This window comes from Mizuhopecten yessoensis, unplaced genomic scaffold (assembly GCF_002113885.1).
Source record: "Mizuhopecten yessoensis strain PY_sf001 unplaced genomic scaffold, ASM211388v2 scaffold8393, whole genome shotgun sequence".
Classification (NCBI taxonomy): Eukaryota; Metazoa; Mollusca; class Bivalvia; order Pectinida; family Pectinidae; genus Mizuhopecten; species Mizuhopecten yessoensis.
In genome coordinates, this window is record NW_018407525.1 from 296,999 (window position 1) to 321,644 (window position 24,646).

A 24,646-nucleotide genomic window follows, 5' to 3' on the forward strand; every position below is an offset into this window, starting at 1 on the left:
TTTGCTATTACGTATGTTTATAAAGTAATACCGTTATTCATTAATTTGAGGTATGTTGATGCATGTTTTTAAAGTATTACCGTTGTTCTCTTGCTTGAGTAGATGATAGAGTGTGTTTATAAAGTAATCCCGTCATTCGTTTGTTTGAGATATGATATAATAACTGTTTATAAAGTATTACCGTTGTTCGCTTGTTTGAGGTATGTTTATGCATGTTGTTAAAGTATTGCCGTTGTTCGCTTGCTTTAGTGATGTTATTTGTTTGATGTAGGTAGATTATAGTGTATGTTTATAAATGAATCCCGTTATTCGCTTGTTTGAGATATGCCATAATGTTAGTATATTGAGTAATACCGTTGTTCGCTTGCTTGGGATATGTTATAATGTTAGTATATTGAGTAATACAGTTGTTCGCTTGCTTGGGATATGTTATAATTTTAGTATATCTAGTAATACCGTTGTTCGCTTGCTTGGGATATGTTATAATGTTAGTATATTGAGTAATACCGTTGTTCGCTTGCTTGGGATATGTTATAATGTTAGTATTTTGAGTAATACCATTATTCGCTTGCTTGGGGTATGCCATAATGTTAGTGTATTGAATAATACAGTTGTTCGCTTGCTTGGGATATGTCATAATGTTAGTAGTTGAGTAATACAGTTGTTCGCTTGCTTGGGATATGCCATAATGTTAGTATATTGAGTAATACCGTTGTTCGCTTGCTGGGATATGTCATAATGTTAGTAGTTGAGTAATACCGTTGTTCGCTTGCTTGGGATATGTTTTAATGTTAGTATATTGAGTAATACCGTTGTTCGCTTGCTTGGGATATGTTATAATGTTAGTATGTTGAGTAATACCGTTGTTCGCTTGCTTGGGATATGTTATAATGCAAATTAATGAACATATGAATGTACCACATGCAGTGCACTTCTCGCTTACTCTGTTTTGAACGCCAGGTATCGCTTTCGTTATTCTGTTCAGGAGGGGGATGAGGTGTCATATTTGCTTACCAATTTGCTGTTGTCTATTTAGTTACTATTGCTGTCTTTTGCAACACAATCCAATCTTTTCTTTTGATATTGTATAGTTTTTCATATTAATATATTTCAAATAAAGATCAACAAAAAGGTCACATTTACTTTTCCAATCAATTTGACCATGCATGACTGATGTTAATCTAATTTGTGAAAATTGTCACTATATTTTAATTAAGGGTTTCTCTCCCTAATGGTTTCAAAAAAAACTCTGACCCAGGACTGAGGCAGGAGATTTACTGCTTTGAAGTAGCAAGATTGTTACGAAATCGCCTGATCATGCCGATTGACAGTCGTAAGTGTTCATGAGTATACGTTGAACGTATATCTTATTCATGACGATGAAGACAATTCTCATGCATCTTCCCGTGACCAGTGTTCTCAAACATTTTACCTGTATAGTGAAAAAAAAGGTACAAATTAATACCGTGTATGAAAATTATGGATAATTCCAACTCATTACTGACATTAAATATATTTTGAAATAGTCAATGGCTTCATGATAGATATAGAAAAAGATACGTCAGAGTAAGGAGCTACAGTGGCGTATGGATACTTTATCATTAGTTAATTAACACAGATGACTACTTTGCATAAACAAAAGTAGACAGGTGTAAACAAAACTGATCTTCCAACATATATAAATGTGATTTATTTTAAGCATCAACATACTCCGTGAAATATCCACATCAATTGTTTAACGGATCATCGAAGCTGTAAACACATTGTTCATGTACGAGTTGTCTGATCAATAATACCTTGGGTTGGACAAATTCAGGTACCCGACAATGAACTTAAAGGTAGTACATATGTTAATATCATTGTGTAAACTATTTATTATCTATTTATGGGGTATCAAGAGATGATTCGATGTTACATCGGACGGTGATGAAGAACTTAATCTCTAGTGTACACGTTAAAAGGTTTATATCATTAAGCAGTTTAGCTGAAAACCTTGTTCATTAATTCAGAACTGTCTGATATCTAGGATCTAAAAAGGTCATATTATCAGAAACGCTTTGTAGATAGGTTTATAAACAGATGTCATTGTAAAGTAAAATAAAAGGTACCCGGTTAACGAGCATAATGGGTTGTGAGAGAGAAACCACAATTCTCCAATTCATCAACGAACGAGAGTTTAAGAGAAAAACAGTTACTTTATGGTTCACAAACGGGAGGAGGAAGGTTGAAAGGGGGAGTGTTTTTTTCTGTACGGTTTATGAACTATCAGGTTTCATGTAGGTGTGGGAACACGTCGTACACAAGCACTCTACTAAAGGTGTCATAAACATAATAAAGTAAATGTAAGAAATGTCAATATCCGGTTTGCATATGAGTTACGAATACACGGACATAATTACTGAACCACTACTGTCAAGGTTGAGGACAACAGTGATTGTATCAGACACCTCAGTCTAATGTGCGAACAGGTAGAATTGTGAATGATTCCAACAATCAGAGTCAACGTGTTCATGAGTCCCGGATCCCTGGATTTGCTTTCTTAACCGTTTTTGGTTTGACTTCTCGATAGTTCCTGGTTCCATAAACACGCTGATGTTATAGAAAGACTCAGAATGACATCATACAGTTACCAGTCAGCTATCAGCATTATATACCATGTATACCACCGCCAAACTTAAATACTACTGCACATGAACTGAATAATATATGTTTTCAAGTACATCACGTATGGCAGTATACAATGTGTAGGATCCATGCGGGTAGGTGGAATATCTATAACGTTTCTGCATCCACTCTCCTGGGAATATGTTGGAAAGGACATCATTCCGCCGTGTGTATTCCGGGAGAAAACGAACTTATCGGGCAAATCTGATCCAGGCTTCATTTAAAACATCATCGTCCAACATGTTCGATCGATACAGATTCATTCTTTTTCGTTTCATTTAATTGTGATTTATTTATTTGGAATTAGCTTATTTTGAGTCGTTATTTAGTTATCGTTTGTTTATTTGTTCATGAAAAATTGATTGATAAGGCTGCAGTGCCGGAATGAGATGACTGGAGATAGCTATCGTGGAGACGACCCAGAATGGGCGCTAGTCACGAAAATAGTTAGGTGGTAGTCATCGCACTATAGATAGTGAAGCCGGTTCGCTCCAGACGAGACTGCATGGTGTCGCAGATAGGAAGGTAATCACTGCTGAAAATAGGGAAAGAAAAGGGACATAACTGTTTTATAGGATAGGACCTTGTAGATGTACGGAATAAGAACATGGTCGATAGATTAGGTCAAGTTGCTAGACGAAAGCTATGTGTGGAAAGGCTCGGCACTTGATCTTTTGTACAAGGTAGCTACCCATTTTGGACTTGGACTAGTGATGATATTGACAGTAAATAATACGACTACATATGGTACATTGTACATATAGAATAGACACTCGCAATAACTTGGATAATAGCGGGAATAGTTTCCAACGTAAAAGGAAAAGTAATTGCAGCTGATAGTACAGCGCGCATATTCTTCAATCTATTGCAGATATATTACAAGAGTCCAGCCGACTACAGACAAAGTGGTTTGGTAGTATATTTGCGTACTATGTTGTTCATATGGCAAAACAGGAAAGAAGACAGGTGTTCAAGGTGCATTTCGATCGCTATTTAGAGAAAAACGATGAAATGAGAGTTTGAATGAAAATGAACAATTAATGTTTACGAAGAAAAATACACTACAAGTAAATGGGAAGTCAGTCATAGACTATTGACTCGCAATAAGAATTTTAAATACGTCTACTGATTTAGAGAGTGTGTAAGCTTGACAAACGGGAGCAACTAAATCACAGCTGAAGGTGTACAAAGAAATACTGTTGATAGGAAATTATTTCTTTAGGATGACAAGTGTACGAACTTGCAATGGTATGGTTTTGATGATAATTGCAAATTGGCAAAGAAGATGCATATTGCCTCCGTAGAAGGAGATAGTTGCAAGCAAACATGTTGAAGAGGAAATATGTTACACGCACTGACAGCAATTGTAGATGCAGTTTAAGATGGAGATTGAGATTTTGACAGTTAAGCAAGAGCTTGGAAAACCGCAAAGATGGCGGGAGCGTCAGTAATCATAATTGATACAACCTCTAAAACGTAATGAAGATAGTTCGTCAATGTAACACTTTAAGATAGTCCTTTGAAGCATTGTCGAACAAATTTTATTATACTGCATCTATTAAACAGCGTGTCGGATTGGATCATATTTATTGGCGGCCGCGATGGCCAAGTGGTTAAGGTGTCAGCCATTCTGCTACCGTTAGCACTCGACCACTTGGCCACGGCTTCGAGGCCTACATGGGGCAGTCGCCATGTACCGTCTGTAGGTCAGTGTTTTTTCTCCGGGAACTCCGGCTTTCCCCCCACCACCAAAACCTGGAACATCCTTAAACTACCATAGCTGTTAATAGGATGTAAAACACAAACAAACCAAACCAAAAGGATCATATTGCCCACCTGACGGTCAACAAATCGTTGTGACTTTCTCTTACACTCGAGCTTCCCCTATGCAGAACCTTTCTAAAAAAAAAAAAAGAAGCAAAATATGCCAAATCAGAGTTACGAGCAACGTTAGCATAAGCCTAACATTTCTGTGTTGTATGCCCTTGCAGTAGGGACACACGATTGTCTGTTCCCTTTTTTCAATCATGTTTCACTAAACAGATTTAATCTATTCGAAATAAAGAATCGAGCTTCGCTACAATAAGTACAAAACCTGTGTAGTGTGCATGTTGCAAAAAATACCATAGCATAATGAGCTATGTTGTTAGCATATATCCAGATTATCAAGATATATTGAAAACCTTAAAGCAATGGCTTTTATGACGGTAAAAGGCTGTGTTATTTATTGCTCAAACGATCGTTGCAACTAATAAGAATAACAATGAATATTCTTAATCAGGAACCTTAACGTGAGCAAGTCTGTAACTAAGAACTAAGTTTGTTGCAAAACAGAAAGGTTGTTCATGGAGTGTATCGCCTCAAATGGTGACTTAACGGGAGGGCTCCGTTTGAAGGATGAACGTAAGACCCACACGTCACTGCACCTATAAAACAGTATGACATATATTAAATTACATCATACAGTTATTTCCTCCTTCTACAACTCATTGGTGATGCTAGGGGCCAAAAAGTTGGAAAACCAAATTGGTCTTAAGTAGCGTTTAAATAGATAAGGAAATACGTAAATTCTATTAATGATTTGATTTCTTTTTTAAATAAAGGGGTACTGGTGAATTTCAAATTAATACTGAGTCAAGCTATTTTATTACATGAACATGAAATATGTAATGTAAATTATAATATAATTTACGAGTGTGCTGTGTAACATAGCTAACACGAAATGTTTCGTATTGACAAACAATAGATATATATGTGCCTATTTCGATTAGATATGAGTTACTGATATAAAAACATAATTTACAAACTGTTAAACATTATTCGTGTATGTGTTTAAGACAGTGTCAAGAAGCTCCACTGTCAAATTTTGTTTGCCCCTGAACAAAACGTTTGAAGGAGACAGCTGCTCCGTGTTGCACAATATATGGTTTTGGCCTACTCGATCTGCAGAAGATGACAGAATTCAACACTCGGTCTGCAGAAGATGACAGAATTAAACACATTACATTAACTTATTCAACACTTTTTGCAGAAGGTTTGTTTCAGGAACTATATTGATCAGTTAAAGTCATTCCATGTTCTCGAAGGTGTTCAGACAATACCACCGCTTTATGATGTTAATTAGTCTAAACCCACCGAGGTTTAAACTATATGCAACTAACAATACTTTAATGTAATCAGTCCCAAAAAGGTATTTAACTGACTTCAAATCCAGCAATGCATAATTTCTGCTAAGTTAGAGTACATTCAGTGTTTTACGAGGCTTTCCTGACATGTAAAACCCATGAATTACAAAACATGTTACAATTGAAAAAGCTTTCAGATTATTTTCAAATTAATTTCGACTTTTAATTCGATGTATTTGAATAGAGACCTGTGTAATTGTAATTAAAGATTATACAGTTATGTTTTACGAGATCATTTGCTTTAGAACGCTACAGACCTCCTCGGAAAAGTATGAATAACTTAAATTCATGTTCAATGAATAATTAGGTTTGATTTTATTAATTCAATTCAGAAGAATGCCTTTATTTTATCTAAGAGGGAAGACACTGTTAAAATTAATTAAAGATTTTTTTACTAATAATTTCCTAACGCTAATCTTTGAATCGTGTGTATCCTTTCGATATCATGGTTTGCTATGTTCTTGGTATGAATTATAAATACAAGAGTACAACTGGGTGGTCTGGAACAGTACAAAAACGACACGTTTTTTATTAAATTATTCAATTGTTGCCATCCTGATAAAATTATATGTCTTTCAATTATCAAATGAACGACCCTCTTCCAGGTAATGTCTATAGAATGAAGTTAAATCAGTTACTCCCGAATCGTTTGGAACCCACAGGGTCGTTATCTAATTTTTAGGATTGTAATGTCACGTTTATCAATTTTAAATCTCTATAATCCTTTTTAATATATGGATACATTGCTTTTCTATTCTTAACAGCCAAAGACATATGATTTGCATGTAAGATCTTTTACGTCTAAACTATTACTAATGAGAGCAATTCAATACACAAATGCAGTACCCGTTCTTTAACACAATTTTAAACCTTTTTAGTGATCAAAACATTCAAAATATACAGTTGTGATTATTATGTAAAAGTTGATTTTTAATCAGAAAATTTACTCGTCTTTCTCAAGCTTACGGTTAACTCACTTGTCAAAAATCGAGGAGAGAACAAAATATAGCAAATACATGTTGATCAACAACAAAATATCGGAGACGACAAAAGACGATCCTGAAGGACAGGCGTTCACATATTACACATGACACGTGTCATACAGTCAGCTGTCACAACCAAGTTTACTAAATATACAAATATCACTCGTCATACAGTCAGCTGTCGCAACTGAGTTTCCTAAAAATACAAATATCACTCGTCATACAGTCAGCTGTCATAACTAAGTTTACTAAAAATACAAATAGCAATCGTCATACAGTCAGCTGTCAAAACAAGGTATAATATAAATACAAACAATACCAGTCATACAGTCAGACAACAAGGTAAAATATAAATACAAACATCCCCGTGATACAGCCAGTTGCCACAACCAGGTTACTAAAATACAAAAAAGCACCCGTCATACAGTCAGCTGTCACAACCAGGTTTACTAAAATACAAACAACAACCGTCATACAATCAGCTTTCACCACAAGATATAATATAAATACCGACAATACCAGTCATACAGTCAGACAACAAGGTAAAATAAACATTCCCATCATAAAGTCAGTTGTCACAATCAGGTTTACTAAGATAAAAACATTACCCGTCATACAGTCAGCTGTCACAACCAGGTTTACTAAGATACAAATAGCACGCGTCATTTAGTCAGCTGTCACAACCAGGTTTACTAAAAATACAACCATCACCCGTCAAGCAGTCAGCGGTCTAAACCAGGTTTATTAAAAATAAAAACATTACCCGTCATACAGTCAGCTGTCACAACCAGGTTTACTAAAAATACAACCATCACCCGTCAAGCAGTCAGCGGTCTAAACCAGGTTTATTAAAAATAAAAACATTACCCGTCATACAGTCAGCTGTCACAACCAGGTTTACTAAAAATGCAAACATCAACCGTCAAACAGTCAGCTGTCACAACCAGGTTTACTAAAAATACAAACATCACCCGTCAAGCAGTCAGTGGTCAAAACGAGGTTTACAAAAAACACAAACATCACTAGTCATACAGTCAGCTGTCACAACCAGGTTTACTAAAACACAAACATAAAACGTCATACAGTCAGCTGTCACAACCAGGTTTACTCAAAATACATCACCCGTCAAACAGTCAGCTGTCACAACCAGGTTTACCTAAAATACAAATATCGCCCGTCATACAGTCAGCTGTCGCAACCAGGTTTACCAAAAATACAAATATCACCCGTCATACAGTCAGCTGTTACAAAAATACAAACATCACCCGTCATACAGTCAGCTGTCACAACCAGGTTTACTTAAAATACAAACCTCACCCGTCAAAAAGTCAGCTGTCACAACCAGGTTTACTAAAAATACAAATATCACCCGTCATACAGTCAGCTGTTACAACCAGGTATACTAAAAATACAAATATCACCCGTTAGAAAGTCAGTGGTCAAAACCATGTTCACTAAAATACACTTAAAGCTGCTGCGATAGGTCAAAACCGAGTGAACATTTTATTTACAATACCGTGACTATATTTTTTCTAATACGTTTAAGGTTTATTTTGTCATTAATTTTTTTATTACATTTAACACTGATCATTATTAAAACAAAATCTGGAACTACTTTGCGCTGCGCGGATCGACAATACTATAATCGGAGTACTTTGGTTTTGACCTGCATAGAGTCAGCTGATAACACATAATTGTGTTTGAAGGCTTGTTTTATGACATGGTGAATGTTTTGTGATAATAGAAAATTACAGGAGTGCCAATGTCATATTGAATTAATTTAACTCGGTCAATAAATTCAATATGACACGGACACTCAAGTAAGATCCTCTATGTCTAAAGCGAATTGCTTTATATTATGTTAAGTTTATTCAAAGATAGTCGGTAATTACATTAGGTCTGAAGTTTACAAACATGATACTACCAATCGTATGCAAAAATGCATACAGGGAACATTCAGGTGCATACATAAAAAAATAGTGCCTGCATATAGCATACCTCTATATTTATCATACCATATTCTTCAACAAAAATACGTCTGACTTATGTTTTAAAGTGTCAACATTACGGGGTTTTGTTGGATGTTTTTTTTTAAGTATGGTTAGACTAGATTAATTGCTTAACGAGCGCTAACTTTAATAGCAAACTCGCATTTGAATTGTCTTCTAATGGTCGTATTTCTTAAATTTCTTCGATACAGGACAAAACTATAATGGATCATTTACATCTACATCTCCCACTGTTTCGTCAATAAGTTACACTGAGATCAAATCGTTCTTTTCGAATATCATCTTTAATATTATAATAGTTGTCATATAGACACTTCATTCTAGATCGACTAAGAACGTTTAATCAACAAGTTGTTAATCGAGTAAACAATATCTTAAGCTTTATCCCTCAACACAAAGGTAATCGTCAAAACCGCGAGGTTACACACACAAAAGAAGATGAAACGTGTCTCCATTGGTACGTTTTACGGGATATCGAATTGTACACGTTTACTAAAACAATCCTGATTTACTAAAGTACTCATATACTTAAAAATTGAAGTACTTAACAATTACAGTGGATTGTCATAAAAATTGATATATAATGTATATCCTTTATTTTACTGACACATTAAAGATATCGGCATTTAATCTGAGAAGTAGCTCCATTAATGTATTTATTCATTAAATTGTCCACTCTAAAAAGAGGATGAACATCTAAACAGAGCGCTAAGTTGAACCTTTCAAGAAAACGAGTTCACACACTGTGGTAAGGCATGCTTGTTTATATGTAAATCGATCCGGATACAGCCATGATGTTCTGCACATCTTACTACATGCATAAGCTTTGTTTACCCTTAAAAGGTTTTTCGTCAGAGTTTTGTTTTAGAAAATGGCTGGATTATAAGTGACTAGGTAAACGGTGTTGATGGCCTATTCGTTATGACCAATTACTACATATCTAGCTTACCAATTTTTATATTAGAACCACGTACATGATGTAAATATTTTACATTACACACGACTGAGACATTTTTCTTTTAATATTAAGCAGAAGATGGCTTTTCATAACATTTATGTTGCTAAGAAGAATTACATTTTACATAAGAAGTAATCTATCTAATAATATCAATCTAAAGTCAAATAGAACAAAACTATCCCAGTATTGGCACACAAGAACAAATTCTGAACTCTGATACGGATAGACAATGCCAGGATCTTATTTAAACAAGGTAATACAATGTACTCACACACTAAATAAAGGGATTCCAGTCAATGTACGCCGGAAGTGTATGTGTTTCTGGCACCTTATTCAGCAATCGTCATATTGGTCCCTGCCTAATACAAAAAGTGCTAATCACAAATAATAAAAAATAAACATCAAGGATGGGTGCCGGTTAAGCATTTTTTGGCCATTTGCTTTCTGGATTACCTCTTGATCGACAGTTGGTTCTGAGGCGCAAAATGGGGAAGTAAGAAAATAAAGTATAACAATTATTGCATATGAAATCAAAATCAGTGAAATATAAAACCGCTTATGAAAATCGAAATGCTAAAAAGGAAACTCCTGCCTCAAACCTTTAAATCTTAAAATACGCATAATTTAAAAAAAAAATGTGGGGTAGGTATTTTACTATTAGCTATTTTTCATATCCTAGATATATACCACCATCTTTATCACGGTAAATTGCATCTTTGATTATATAACAAAATACATATTTAAGAATTGCTATTCACCCCACCCCTATTGAGAGCTCATACATTATTTGGAATAAACTGAATGCTGCATCAATAGAATAGGAAGTACAGGGAGTTGATCAATCTAAATAATGAAAACAAACTTCAAAAATGAAGAAATAAAAAAAAATCATCAGGTATATGTCTTTCTGTTTGCTAAGGATTAAGATGGTAGGGGTTGTTAGCCAGTAGGTGTGCAGTATGTAATTAGTTTATGTATTTTACTCAGTCGCATTCAGTTGTCAAATTTCATCACAAAATATAAATTACAAGAGTAATCAATTAAGAACAAATTACTTTTTAGAAAAGGACTTAATAGAGCTCCCTGTTGTATATCACGTTTCATATAAAAACATATTGGTGGAATTGGAATTCCATGTCATGTACGTGTTTTCTTCAACAAATATAGCTTTTATTTTCGTCATAATCTGGAAAGGCATACCTGATATATGAGGTTAGCTCCTACCTCGATGGCGCTCCAGAATAAAATGCTAGCATATCCTGTTTTATCTCCGCAAACAAGCATAATGAAGTGTCAGAGAAAAGGTGGTTTCCAAAAAAAGCGAAGCTTTGTGTAGGATATTTAAACCATACAGGCAAATATAAGGATATAGCATGTGTCTGGTTCCGAGAAACCAGATTTATTTATAGAACCGAACCCAAGGAAAATAGGTCTAGTCGAGGGAAACAAGAAACTTGCTGAATCCCTCAAGCCCATACCTCAACTGTTCTTTAATATTCATTAGACCTTACCAGAGCTTCATCTACTCTTCCCGCCTCAAAATGATCAACTAGTTCGTTTACCCAAGGCAGTTTGCAAACGGAGTTAGTCTGCAAGTATGTTTTAGTTTTTGAACTAACATACGGCTTGTAGATGCCCACTTCCTTGATTAATTGAACGGGAAACACAATATGATAATCTACCGTTATATGAGGTGACTATTGCAATAAGAAGTGGTTCATTCCTTATTTATAAGTTGTTGAAGTTTCAATTATACCAGAGGTCTTTTTAAGACGTGAAGTGCAGGCACCATTATATGATGTGCATTTGTCATAATATGATAAGAAGTCTGAAAAAATAGCGACATTAGCCAGCTAGAGTATTTTATATAGCTTATTAAGAATTTAATTTCGCTAATATAGCCGGAGATTCACAAAAGTAAAATGAAATTAGTGAAATTGGAACGAACTGTTGAAAAAAACGTGTTTTGCCGTTGTCATAGTTGCATGATTCAGACTCACCGTTACATGTAACGTTACATTTAGTGTTATAACACGATACATATAGAACTTCTTGTTAATTCGGACCGTAGGTGAATACCTTTCTTTAAATGAAATACGTTTTCACTCATAAGAATAATATCCATATTGAAATAAAACTGAATATACATTTTAAAAGACAATTCTTCCTGAAAAAACAAAAAATATATATGAAAATCTACGTTGTGTTAAACCTTTAAAATTATGAAAAATACCAACCAAAAATGTACTATAGAAACGAGTGTAGAGGCTTGGCCTATATTCAGATACGCTATGTCAACAGTTCATGCCATAATGTAATTTATTCATCTTTCTTGTACTTAAATTTGAATGTCTTCTGTATACAATTTATCTTTTCACTGGCATTTATTTATCTCAGCAATTTGGCGGAAGGAAATTAATTTAATACACAAACTAACCATCAAACATTACTATCACGTTTCTAAGTGGCCCGGAAAACCAGACCCATATCGTACCAGTGAACACTGATGGTACGAATGTTTAATTCCATATTGGTTGCTCTCTCTAACTGTCAATCATGGTGTCATTTCGAGTGAAATGTCCTACACAGTTTTAACGGATCCATGAACCCATCTCCCTGCTAAATTGTCTCAAAAGCAAATACATTTATTTATCAATGGAAATTATACCGGATGTATGCCTTGTGTGAAAGGTATAAACACGCACCCAGTTACGGATATGTAAAAAGGGATAGAGCATACTACGTCGACATTATTAAGTACAAATATCGATTATTTTATAACATTTTAGCACAAGAAGCAGTTAAGGCATCACTCAATACATTATTACCATATACACGTGTACGTTTGTTCGAAAAATGTCACGGTTCAATTTTGAATGCATCTATTAATCTAACAGCATAGGAGTAGATATATGTAATTCTTAATCAGATGTATTTTTGATTTCACCACCTTTGTTAGTAAGAGAACAACATAGCTTTGATGTTCTATCATAGAGATTTTGATGTACGTTTAACTAATTTAAGATAAACATCATGACCAGCTGATTTTCAACAATGACGTTTAGGAGTCTTCAATGATGAAAGACTTATTGTCAATGTTTCAGATAATTGGTGACACACATACCTAAATGTTTCTTTTAATGTGACATCATTCTTCTGGGTGCAACAAGTGGTGGAGGAAATGCCTGCATTTCTTAAACACTTTGTTTTTGCTCTAGATTTGTGTCTTCTTTCCGGTTGCTGGTGTTGACGCTTCACATTCTAGAACTGTGCGTTGATGCACTCGAGACATTGTTCATTTAGTTTATTCACATGACATGGTCATCTATAGGGAAGACATTTGTATCATGCTGTCTGTTCCGAGTGAAAATAGTGAGTGCAATGAACACCTTCACGATACGTTGTTTACTGCATGCATATTGACAGTTGATGTTAAATGTACAGTAAATAAGTCAACCATGGTTTGATAAACGTAAATTGTAAAAAATGGGGTTATTCCAGTCGTTATATTCAGTCTAAATATCAGCCGATGCTAATTTATACAAAATATAAATTCAACATAAATGCATTTGGTAATTACTTTAAGATTGTTATCCAATATGTGTCGATCAACGAACTCAACCGAAAGATAGCATGTCTGTGTAATCACAGGTGAACGAGGGCTTCTTCAAACGGACTAGAGCGACATGCTGATAAAGACAAAAAAAACATGTGAGAAGGAAAAGATAACGAAACTTTATATTGCAATGATGTTAATAGTCAACCTTCGCTCAGTAAATCGCCTAATCGGGAGGGAATATGAGTAAATCCTTCTTCCCAAAAACCACTCACATTAGTTGTTGATGCCAGAGTGATAAAATAGCCCCCCGTCCCGATCCGTTCAGGTATATTGACGAAGACATATAATAGGACTCCGTTTACATATATCAAGGGGTAATTATATTTAATTATTTTAGAACGAAATATATTGTCGACATAGAACTGGAAGCAAAGCAACGGCACATCGATATAGTTCCTTGATTAATGCGTTGATATATATAACCAAAAGGTAAATATATACTATAGCATCCATTCATATGACACCAAAAATAAAGTCGTCGTGAAGAGAACATAAAAAACGGAAACGAATCAGGTGTTCCGGAAGTGAAGGCATACCCTTATCAGTTAGAATATCGCATATGCATATTCCACGTAAGTAAAGGTCATGGTGAGGCAGGTGCGTAACCGCAGAGGAAAATATAAACATTAGCATAACATCACTGTTTTAATTCCAATATTCGTTCCCAGAAGATTTTCAACAGAATCTCACGATGTGCTGCCCATGTGTAGTCTCGTTTACGAACAAATTAAAATCAATATTATTTTTTATTGTCAGAACAATAACTAAACAATAAGTGTCCGTATATCATTGCCCTACTTTTCTTTTAAAAGACTTCTTGCACATAGCATACCAGTCTTTGTATCGTTCTTTTAATTCTCCGTAAGAAAAATGATGACTGAGAGTAGTGAATCATTATGTATATAGACAAGTATACATAAATGCAAGTATTTACTCCACAAAAGTAATGTGCATGAATTCCCAATGCCATAGATATCAAGATAACTTGAGCGAAACAAAAGCTTTCAAAAATTCATTGATAATCCCATATACTGAAAGTCGGAGTGATCCGTCTAATATAAATGAATCCTTATTTCTTGCTGTCCTACTGCAATCGCGTGTAAAATGTAAACAATCAAATGTAATGACGTGACAAATACTATTTAGGTTGAATGATCAAATGCATATTGCAAAGTATTTAGTTTGTAAAGTAGTTTTTTTCTTCTTTTTTTTTATGTGTGCAAACACCTCATATGTACACGTGAACTATTTTCGTTAGGTTAATTACGATAGTGCCTGTCAGATGTTCAGAATAATTAGTGTTTCGATTGCTAAAGCAGATAAGTTTTGACAATCCCACTTCAATATAACATGTTGAAACCCTCTTGTTTTCAGAGAGTCAATTTATGGCGCAATGCAGTATATTGGATATACCGAATTTCCTGTTATTTACGACTTCGACATGGCAAAGTTTTTCTTTATATCACATTTTCTCTACCGATTACATGTTACACCTGTGAAATACACCTATTCACCATTTCCGTGTAGAAACATGTATCCCAATATACATGATAAGATCGACAAGAACGATATGCAAGTACGGAGACCAAGGTTTGTTCTCGCTTCAGTGTGACGCGCTAAATACTGGAATGTTTTGCATTCAATAATTCATATGCTATTGCCGTTATGGGCTAGGTACAAAAGGAATATTTTATAAAGTACCAACCTATGAGGAAAACATGAATTATCGCGTATATTAATAGAAGTTTACAGGTAAGTTGTAATTATGCTCTGGTATAATATTTCTACGCTGAGCAAGTAGGTGTAAACAATTTAAATGTTTCAAATATGGATGTTTCTAGGTTTCATTTTAACTCCCTTGACTGCATAATACTCAATTGCTTCGACTCGTATTTTAGCAAATAATAAAACTGAAGCTTGTATGCAGTATTACAGTACAGTACAAAACATACAAATATGGGTATATAACCACAGCTTAAATTCGCAGTGAGGAACTGAAAGGCGACAGAAATGATTACAACGAGAATGGAAGATACATGGTGGCAGCAGAAAAGACCTGATGAAGCTTCAGCAACATAGAGTAGTAATACATAGAGGGTGCACAGGGCTCATTATACACATAGCTCAGACGGTCCTGAATGATTAGGGACTTTATAAACAACTTTCATGGTTGGTATGAAAAACCAAAATGGTTTCCGAGTAGGTACACTACTTGCTGACTGAAAAAAAATATTTGTCAGTATGCATTAGGGGAATTTAGCGCCGATATTTTAAATAATGCTCAAAAAACGCATTCCCAAGACAATATATTCCATGGCAAATTGAATGAAAAACATGTTCTTACGACATTATATACTAAAGCTAATAAAATGAAGAAGTATACATGTAGTGGTGTACAAACTATCTTTAGACGGGAGACAAAGGTCGTGTGTCACATTTAGTGGCGAACAATCTCTCTATAAAAGGAGACAAAGACGAGTGTTACATGTAGTGGTGCACCAACTCTCTGTAAACAGGAGACAAAGACGAGTGTTACATGTAGTGGTGTACAAACTCTCTGTAAACAGGAGACAAAGGTCGTGTGTCACATTTAATGGCGAACAATCTCTCTGTAAAAATGAGACAAAGGTCGAGTGGTACATGTAGTGGTGACCAAACTCTCTGTAAACCGGAGACAAAGTCGAGAGTTACATATAGTGGTGTACAAATTCTCTGTAAACACGTGACCAAGACCAGTGTTACATGTCTCTGTAAACAAGAGACAAAGACAAGTGTCACATTTAGTGGCGAACAATCTCTCTGAAAAAAGGATACAAAGGTCGACTGGTACATGTAGTGGTGACCAAACTCTCTGTAAACAGGAGACCAAGGTCGTGTGTCACATGTAGTGATGTACAAACTCTCTGTAAACCGGAGACAAAGTCGAGAGTTACATATAGTGGTGTACAAATTCTCTGTAAACAAGTGACAAAGACCAGTGTTACATGTCTCTGTAAACAAGAGACAAAGACAAGTGTCACATTTAGTGACGAACAATCTCTCTGAAAAAAGGATACAAAGGTCGAGTGGTTCATGTTGTGGTGTACAAACTCTTCTGCAGACAGGAGACAAAGAGGAGGGTTACATGTAGTGGTGCACAAACTCTCTGTAGAAGGGAGATAAGGGTCGTGTGTCACATGTAGTGGGGAAAAATCTCTCTGTAGACAGGAGAAAAAGAGGAGTGTTACATGTAGTTGTGTACACATTCTCTGTAGACAGTAGACAAAGGCGAGTGTTACATGTTGTGGGGTACAAACTCTCTGTAGAAAGGAGACAAAGGTCGTGAGTTACATGTTGTGGTGTACAAACTCTCTGTAGACAGGATACAAAGACGAGTGTCACATTTAGTGACGAACAATCTCTCTGAAAAAAGGATACAAAGGTCGAGTGGTAGATGTAGTGGTGTACAAATTCTCTGTAAACAAGTGACAAAGACCAGTGTTACATGTCTCTGTAAACAAGAGACAAAGACAAGTGTCACATTTAGTGGCGAACAATCTTTCTGTAGAAAGGAGACAAAGACGATTGTTACATGTTGTGGTGCAAAAACTCTCTGTAGAAAGGAGACAAAGGCCGTGTGTTACATGTTGTGGTGCACAAACTCTCTGTAGAAGGGAGACAAGGGTCGTGTGTCACATGTAGTGGTGAAAAATCTCTCTGTAGACAGGAGACAAAGAGGAGTGTTACATGTAGTGGTGTACAAATTCTCTGTAGACAGGAGACAAAGACGAGTGTTACATTAAGAGGTGCACAAACTCTCTGTAAACAGGAGACAAAGGTCGTGTGTCACATTTAGTGGGGAACAATCTCTCTGTTAGAAGGAGACAAAGGTCGAGTGGTACATGTAGTGGTGAACAAACTCTCTGTAAACAGAAGACAAAGGTCGTGTGTCACATTTAGTGGGGAACAATCTCTCTGTTAGAAGGAGACAAAGGTCGAGTGGTATATGTAGTGGTGAACAAACTCTCTGTAATCAGGAGACAAAGTCGAGTGTTACATGTAGTGGTGTACAACTTCTCTGTAGACAGGAGACAAAGACGAGTGTTAGATGTAGTGGTGAACAAACTCTCTGTAGACAGGAGACAAAGAGGAGTGTTACATGTAGTGGTGTACAAATCCTCTGTAGAAAGGAGACAAAGACGAGTGTCACATTTAGTGGCGAACAATCTCTCTGTAAAAAGGAGACAAAGGTCGAGTGGTACATGTAGTGGTGGACAAACTCTCTGTAAACAGGAGACAAAGTCGAGTGTAACATGTAGTGGTGCACAAACTCTCTGTAAACAAGAGACAAAGACGAGTGGTACATGAAGTGGTGAACAAACTCTCTGTAAACAGAAGACAAAGGTCGTGTGTCACATTTAGTGGCGAACAATCTCTCTGTAGAAAGGAGATAAAGGTCGAGTGTTACATGTAGTGGTGTACAAATCCTCTGTAGAAAGGAGACAAAGACGAGTGTCACATTTAGTGGCGAACAATCTCTCTGTAAAAAGGAGACAAAGGTCGAGTGGTACATGTAGTGGTGAATAAACTCTCTGTAACAAGAGTAAAAGTCGAGTGTTACATGTAGTGATTCACAAACTCTCTGTTAACAAGAGACAAAGACGAGTGTTACATGTAGTGGTGAACAAGCTCTCTGTAGACAGGAGACAAAGAGGAGTGTTACAAGTAGTGGTGTACAAATTCTCTGTAAACAAGAGTTACATGTAGTGGTGTACAAATTCTCCGTAAACAAGAGACAAAGACGAGTGTTACATGAAGTGGTGAACAAACTCTCGGTAAACAGGAGACAAGGGTCTTGTGTCACATTTAGTGGCGAACAATCTCTCTGTAAAAAGGAGACAAAGGTCGAGTGGTACATGTAGTGGTGTACAAACTCTCTGTAGACAGGAGACAAAGGTCGTGTGTGACATGTAGTGATGTACAAACTCTCTGTAGACAGGAGACAAAGGTCGTGTGTGACATGTAGTGGTGAACAATCTCTCTGTAGACAGGAGACAAAGAGGAGCGTTACATGTAGTGGTGTACAAATTCTCAGTAAACAAGAGACAAAGACGAGTGTTACATGTAGTGGTGAACAAGCTCTCTGTAGACAGGAGACAAAGAGGAGTGTTACATGTAGTGGTGTACAAATTCTCTGTAAACAAGTGACAAAGACCAGTGTTACATGTAGTGGTGTACACATTCTCTGTAGACAGGAGACCAAGGCGAGTGTTACATGTAGTGGTGTACAAATTCTCTGTAAACAAGAGACAAAGACGAGTGTTACATGAAGTGGTGAACAAACTCTCTGTAAACAGTAGACAAAGGTCGTGTGTCACATTTAGTGGCGAACAATCTCTCTGTAGAAAGGAGACAAAGGTCGAGTGGTACATGTAGTGGTGAACAAACTCTCTGTAAACAGGAGACAAAGTCGAGTGTAACATGTAGTGGTGCACAAACTCTCTGTAAACAAGAGACAAAGACGAGTGTTACATGTAGTTGGTGTACAAATTCTCTGTAGACAGGAGACAAAGACGAGTGTTACATGTAGTGGTAGGAGACAAAGGTCGTGTGTGACATGTAGTGGTGAACAATCTCTCTGTAGACAGGAGACAAAGACCAGTGTTACATGTAGTGGTGTACAATCTCTCTGTAGACAGGAGACAAAGACGAGTGTTACATGTAGTGGTGAACAAACTCTCTTTAGACAGGAGACAAAGGTCGTGTGTTACATGTTGTGGTGCACAAACTCTCTGTAGACGGGAGACAAGGGTCGTGTGTCACATGTAGTGGTGAACAATCTCTCTGTAGACAGGAGACAAAGAGGAGTGTTACATGTAGTGGTGTACAAATTATCTGTAAACAAGAGACAAAGACGAGTGTTACATGTAGTGGTGTACAAATTCTCTGTAGACAGGAGACAAAGACGAGTGTTACATGTAGTGGTGTACAAATTCTCTGTAAACAAGAGACAAAGACGAGTGTTACATGAAGTGGTGAACAAACTCTCTGAAGACAGGAGACAAAGGTCGTGTGTTACATGTTGTGGTGAACAAACTCTCTGTAGACGGGAGACAAGGGTCGTGTGTCACATGTAGTGGTGAACAATCTCTCTGTAGACAGGAGACAAAGAGGAGTGTTACATGTAGTGGTGTACAAATTATCTGTAAACAAGAGACAAAGACGAGTGTTACATGTAGTGGTGTACAAATTCTCTGTAGACAGGAGACAAAGACGAGTGTTACATGTAGTGGTGTACAAATTCTCTGTAAACAAGAGACAAAGACGAGTGTTACATGAAGTGGTGAACAAACTCTCTGAAGACAGGAGACAAAGGTCGTGTGTTACATGTTGTGGTGCACAAACTCTCTGTAGACGGGAGACAAGGGTCGTGTGTCACATGTAGTGGTGAACAATCTCTCTGTAGACAGGAGACAAAGAGGAGTGTTACATGTAGTGGTGTACAAATTATCTGTAAACAAGAGACAAAGACGAGTGTTACATGTAGTGGTGTACAAATTCTCTGTAGACAGGAGACAAAGACGAGTGTTACATGTAGTGGTGTACAAATTCTCTGTAAACAAGAGACAAAGACGAGTGTTACATGAAGTGGTGAACAAACTCTCTGAAGACAGGAGACAAAGGTCGTGTGTTACATGTTGTGGTGCACAAACTCTCTGTAGACGGGAGACAAGGGTCGTGTGTCACATGTAGTGGTGAACAATCTCTCTGTAGACAGGAGACAAAGAGGAGTGTTACATGTAGTGGTGTACAAATTATCTGTAAACAAGAGACAAAGACGAGTGTTACATGTAGTGGTGTACAAATTCTCTGTAGACAGGAGACAAAGACGAGTGTTACATGTAGTGGTGTACAAATTCTCTGTAAACAAGAGACAAAGACGAGTGTTACATGAAGTGGTGAACAAACTCTCTGTAAACAGGAGACAAAGGTCGTGTGTCACATTTAGTGGCGAACAATCTCTCTGTAGAAATGAGACAAAGGTCGAGTGGTACATGTAGTGGTGAATAAACTCTCTGTAACAAGAGTAAAAGTCGAGTGTTACATGTAGTGGTGCACAAACTCTCTGAAAACAAGAGACAAAGACGAGTGTTACATGTAGTGGTGTACAAATCCTCTGTAGACAGAAGACAAAGACGAGTGTCACATTTAGTGGCGAACAATCTCTCTGTAGAAAGGAGATAAAGGTCGAGTGTTACATGTAGTGGTGTACAAATTCTCTGTAAACAAGCGACAAAGACGAGTGTTACATGTAGTTGGTGTACAAATTCACTGCAGACAGGAGACAAAGACGAGTGTTACATGTAGTAGTATGGAAATTCTCAGTAGTTACGAGACAAAGGTCGAGTGTAACAGTTGGTGTAAAATTCTCTGTTGACAGGAGACAAAAAACGTGTGTTACATGTGGTGTATGCTGGAGACAACTTAATTCGTTTTTTTATTATATGTTGTATTTGAACTCTCGGTTACAACTGCTTTCACCTCTGATATATCGAAGCAAATGAAGATTGTTTCGTTCAATTCAGTCTATTTTCTGTCGTTTTGCTATTGGAAATGATCTCCAATTTGATTCATCGTTTGACGTTTTAGAATACCATTATGTCTGTTTATATTTTATTCCAAATTATATAACATTACAATGAGAATGTGAACAGGATACGCAATTGATATATTGATTCATGTTTCCTTGTTCGTATTACTTACCTCTGTTTCCATTATTGTTCATCATACCAGCTAAATAAAGGAAAAATCATTTTTTTCACAACTAGAAACTTTTTATTATTAAATTGCCGAAGGTGAATTCACATTTCTTTTAAATTACTCCAACAAACGAACAACCACAATGCTCTTAGAGTGTGCAGACTAATGTATGGCCGAGACTAAGTCAAATTGTACTGGTGATCTCGTCATTTATGCAACGTAAACCTGACAGCATTGTTTCCCATTGTCTACATCAATATCTGATTTGTTCCGTTGTAAAACCAACACAATAACTTTCTATTCATTTATCGCGGAAGAAAGTTTTTAACACTTCAACCAATAGTCAAGCAATATCAATAAACTGCCGTAAAAGCTTTTACCGACCTCGTAGATATAGATTCAGATATCGCCGACTGTGATATCACGATAATTCCCGAGATCGGAATCTACATTGTTACTTGGGAAGAAATAAAATCAGGCGACATCACCAAAACGTTTGTTATCAGGTGAAAGCCGTATTGTTTCAATTGAATTATCGCGGTCAACTGGAGCTCCGTCACGCAAACGCTTATCATTTTCCAGCAAGTTGAAAGATTACTATGAGGAAAACCAAAATCAACGAGAATTATTTAAGTATCTTAAACATTATCAAATGGATGACGACAATGAAGATATAAAAATTACATAATACTTTTATCAGTCAATGTGGAAAATACAATGTTACGAATAAAATATTGATAATTCAAAAAAAAAATGATAGCCATCCAAACAGTTTATACTTGCAGTTACATTTCCTTTACAATGCCGAAATGACATTAGCAACCCAGCATATCCTTTTTATGATATTATGCTTTTTGCTTTAGTAGAGTGACTCAAAATCGTACAGTAAGATAATAATGTAAGAACGTCAATCGATATGAATTCTAGTCTGGGAACAATGACAGCTAAATAGAGAAAAAATATATAACATCTTCAAAACAGAGAAACGTATTCTTTCCAACATGTTTTCACAACAAGAAATTTGATTTTTTGATTGTAATTTGAATTTCATAATAATGTTATCGGAATGAATACGACACATTTACACCATAGCATATCAATTACATTAAGGAAACTAAAACATGTTTTCTTTATAAATTTTGATTTTAATTACATAATAATGAAATCGGAGTAAATCTATGAAAATTGGAATTGGAATTTATTATTGTCACTTTTAGAACACATTTGAAAGGTGATAAGTCACGCATGTGTTTCCAGACGATTTTTCCTATGCGGGTTCAGGGTCGGCAAAAGCAGCCTCGTTGGGTACACTCACTTGAAACAGGTATTAGGGGGAGGTAACCTATGGGTTCAGATGCGCTTGCAACTCTGTCTTCTTGTTGGGTTATTTACATATCACTGTTTTGATTGAACCAATCACACGTACTCTATCAATTATTATCCATATGATGTATATTCATATACATATATACTATAACGTCTTGATGAAGATAATAAACATCAAATAAAGCTGATGAGGCTCTTTAAGGTCGGAAAAAACATGCTTTCTGTGTAATTTGAATGAATGTAAAATAACCCATCTAGAAGTTTCCGTTTAGCTCAACAGGAATATTCTAAGATTTGTAAAATTGGTTCCGAAACTTTATTCAAGCTCGAAATTTCCAAACAATAACCGTTTCATAATTTCCATATGAAATGGAATCGACAATCCACTCATGTTCATGTCGTTGGAAATTCTCTGCAAAGAATGGAGAAATTGATTATGCATTCAACTTATATAAAGGTTTCATCAGGGAAGATATGCATGGACATACATATATCCCCAGTAAACGTTAATGATGCATATAACAAGTATTCCTCTAGAAGATAACTTACAAAATCTGAAGTGTTAATTACATTATTATATTTTGGAAATCACAGCTATGAAGAGATTAAAAAAAAAGATATATTGTGTACATCCGGATAAATTTCATACGATGTATAAAACTCAAAGCCGTCAGATAATTGTGTTAGATGATATAATATATCATGCTACAAGACATTTCTGGTGGGCTTTCCCATATATCTACTGTTAAACAGTAAATGTGTTCCTCTTAACTCAACCACATGTTCCTGAAAGTGAAAAAGATAAATATGAAGATCATATACAGTGTTGGAAGTTTAAAGACGACTAATACAAATGGAATTTACATAGCGGACATGACGTCACTTATCTACGATATCGAGGTCAAGAGGTCATGACATGGGAGCGCCGTCAGTGACGGTGTGTGGAGATGATATGTGTACCTTTGTGAAAAATAGGTAAAAAGCAGTTAGGCCTCATTGGTGAAATGCATGACTAACATAAAAGAAAATTCACGCTCGTTATGGTGGGACATAGTCATCTATAATAAGGATTCAAAACATTAGGCGTTACTAATATGAAATAGCCAGATACAAATAATGTTCGTTAGTTCAATATGATACTTAACATGACCAGATTTACGTACATACCTACTGTGTATTTTGATACGTAGTTTATATGTGGCATTCAACGTGATCGCTGTGCTGTAGTTACCGGCATACAGAATACGATAAAGTCATCATTTTTACACTATCAACACAATCAATCTTGCCCGCTCGTCCAGAACTCTCACATCCACGGTATATGGTACACAACATTGGACGGCGCTCACACAGGCTGATCTTAGACATCTTAATAGCATATCGCTTCATCACTACTTTAAAAAGATGTCGAGCGTCGAGAGCATATGAATTTTTTTTCGAGAGAGATTTTTGATGGAAAGTCGGCAGAAACGTTTATACCGACATTCCAGATAACATAAGCCTTATAGATAAACATTAATTTTCTCTTTCTTCTTGGATTAATTATTCATCTTGGTATTTATATAAAATAGAAAGCACTGGATTGTGCCGAAAATGTTGTGGGTAATGCGAAGTCTAAGATGTGTGATTATCGCCGGTAAGTAGAAATGCAAGAATCAGTGGTAATACCTGTAAAAGATAACAAGCTTGCCAAAATGAACAGTCTCACTGATTCCGTTTATAGTATCCAAAATCGTCCGGAACAATATCTGCACGTCCTGTTAACGCCCTGGTGCCAAGACGAACAGAAATCACAAACTCCAGTACATCTCCGACATGCGGATTACTTTGGAATTAGTCTTTGATCTAAACCAGACGATGTTTTCCACGGTGGCAATGAGTTCGCTTGCTTATAACAGTTTTGCCCCCATTTTTTCTTGAAAGAAAAATCCTGTTGATCAGCTTAATTCGTTATACATCTAATATATTCTTATTTTTGCACCTAAAGTGTGGTTTAGTTCTCTCGGAATTTTCTCTTTTATCAAATGGTATAATAAATACAGAGAACCCCTATTAGTGTATATGCTAAGAGCAAAACCAAAAATATATAAGTCAAAGGGTCAAAGCTACTCTAGTGATATTTCATGACCAAGCAGATATTGATCATTAATATGTTGTAGAAA

At 36.1% G+C, this 24,646-nt stretch overlaps 1 long non-coding RNA gene across 1 annotated transcript in view; it reads right to left on the reverse strand.

The window, feature by feature from the left end:
• Nucleotides 1-1,267: 1,267 nt before the first annotated feature.
• Nucleotides 1,268-24,646, reverse strand: part of LOC110455894 — a 29,803-nt gene continuing 6,424 nt past the window's right edge. The window contains exon 4 of the long non-coding RNA XR_002463517.1: nucleotides 1,268-1,432. This is a non-coding gene — a long non-coding RNA (uncharacterized LOC110455894). The remainder of the gene's footprint in view (nucleotides 1,433-24,646) is intronic.